The 1,877-nt window shown below is 42.2% G+C and overlaps 1 long non-coding RNA gene across 1 annotated transcript in view; it reads right to left on the reverse strand.

Annotated features, from left to right (window-relative positions):
* LOC138966663 (uncharacterized) overlaps window positions 1-1,877 on the reverse strand; it is a 3,406-nt gene extending 1,529 nt beyond the window's left edge. Inside the window, exons 1-2 of the long non-coding RNA XR_011455733.1 lie at window positions 1,776-1,877; window positions 300-359 (exon numbers count right to left, since the gene is read on the reverse strand). This is a non-coding gene — a long non-coding RNA (uncharacterized lncRNA). The remainder of the gene's footprint in view (window positions 1-299; window positions 360-1,775) is intronic.

Here is a 1,877-nt window from a genome sequence, read left to right on the forward strand (position 1 = left end):
TTATCAAAAAAATGAAAAAAACATCCGGGGATATCATTCCCAGGAACTCTCATGTGAAATTTCATAAAGATCGGCCCAGTAGTTTAGTCTGAATCGCTCTACACACACACACAGACAGACAGACAGACACACACACAAACACACAGACACACACACACACACAGACACACAGACACACACACACACACACACACACACACACACACACACACATACACCACAACCCTCGTCTCGATTCCCCCCTCTACGTTAAAACATTTAGTCAAAACTTGACTAAATGTAAAAAGATGATTTCCCACCTGAGAGAGGATCACTGCATTTGAGGCCAGTTACACACGGACATGTGAAGGATCCACAGGCTGAAACAACCATGCAACAGTCACAGACAGACAGACAGACAGACACACGGACAGACAGACACACGGACAGACAGACAGACAGACACACAGACAGACTATACACATACATGCTCATCAAACACATTTCATTTTCATTTTCATTTTTATATTTAGTCAAGTTTTGACTAAATATTCTAACATCGAGGGTGAATCGAAACGAGGGTCGTGGTGTATGTGCGTGTGTGTGTGTGTGCGTGTGTGTGTGTGTGTAGAGCGATTCAGACTAAACTACTGGACCGATCTTTATGAAATTTGACATGAGAGTTTCTGGGTATGAAATCCCCGAACGTTTTTTTCATTTTTTTGATAAATGTCTTTGATGACGTCATATCCGGCTTTTCGTGAAAGTTGAGGCGGCACTGTCACGCCCTCATTTTTCAACCAAATTGGTTGAAATTTTGGTCAAGTAATTTTCGACGAAGCCCGGGGTTCGGTATTGCATTTCAGCTTGGTGGCTTAAAAATTAATTAATGACTTTGGTCATTAAAAATCTGAAAATTGTACAAAAAATAAAAATTTATAAAACGATCCAAATTTACGTGTATCTTATTCTCCATCATTTGCTGATTCCAAAAACATATAAATATGTTATATTCGGATTAAAAACAAGCTCTGAAAATTAAATATATAAAAATTATTATCAAAATTAAATTGTCCAAATCAATTTAAAAACACTTTCATCTTATTCCTTGTCGGTTCCTGATTCCAAAAACATATAGATATGATATGTTTGGATTAAAAACACGCTCAGAAAGTTAAAACAAAGAGAGGTACAGAAAAGCGTGCTATCCTTCTTAGCGCAACTACTACCCCGCTCTTCTTGTCAATTTCACTGCCTTTGCCATGAGCGGTGGACTGACGATGCTACGAGTATACGGTCTTGCTGAAAAATGGCAGCTACTTGACTAAATATTGTATTTTCGCCTTACGCGACTTGTTCTTTTTATTACTGTTTTGTCCCATCGCTTGGAAATTCGGGTCGCTTCCTCCCACGCAGTGGAAAGCTAGCAGCAGCAGAGTCGCGCTACCCAGGTTCCTACGAATTTAGATGTGATCATCCATCTGCACGTCAGTATGGCAGAATGATCGAGGTCTTTTACGTGCCAGAGTGGTGACACGGGGGTGGAACATGGATACCGTCTCTGAGTCTGCACACATAAAGTTGACCCGTGTCCGTCCCGCCCGTTTTCAAACCCGCGACCCGCGGATCAAAAGTTTAGTGCTCTGTCAGCGAAGCTACTGGCCCCCACTTTATATATACTCAACCACAAAAGATACTACACGCTTTTCAGACGGACGGACGGACGGACAGAAAGACAGACAGACAGACAGGCAGGTAAAGCCGAATAGGAGGATATGCCAGATGGTCTGCCTTACCTTGCCCGAGTCGGGGACGAAAGCGACACTGCTTCCGAGCTTCCAAACAACAAAAGTTCTCATCATTAGCCTACAATCCCTCCCGCATGGCAAGGTCTGTTT

Source organism: Littorina saxatilis, linkage group LG5, assembly GCF_037325665.1.
Source record: "Littorina saxatilis isolate snail1 linkage group LG5, US_GU_Lsax_2.0, whole genome shotgun sequence".
Classification (NCBI taxonomy): domain Eukaryota; kingdom Metazoa; phylum Mollusca; class Gastropoda; order Littorinimorpha; family Littorinidae; genus Littorina; species Littorina saxatilis.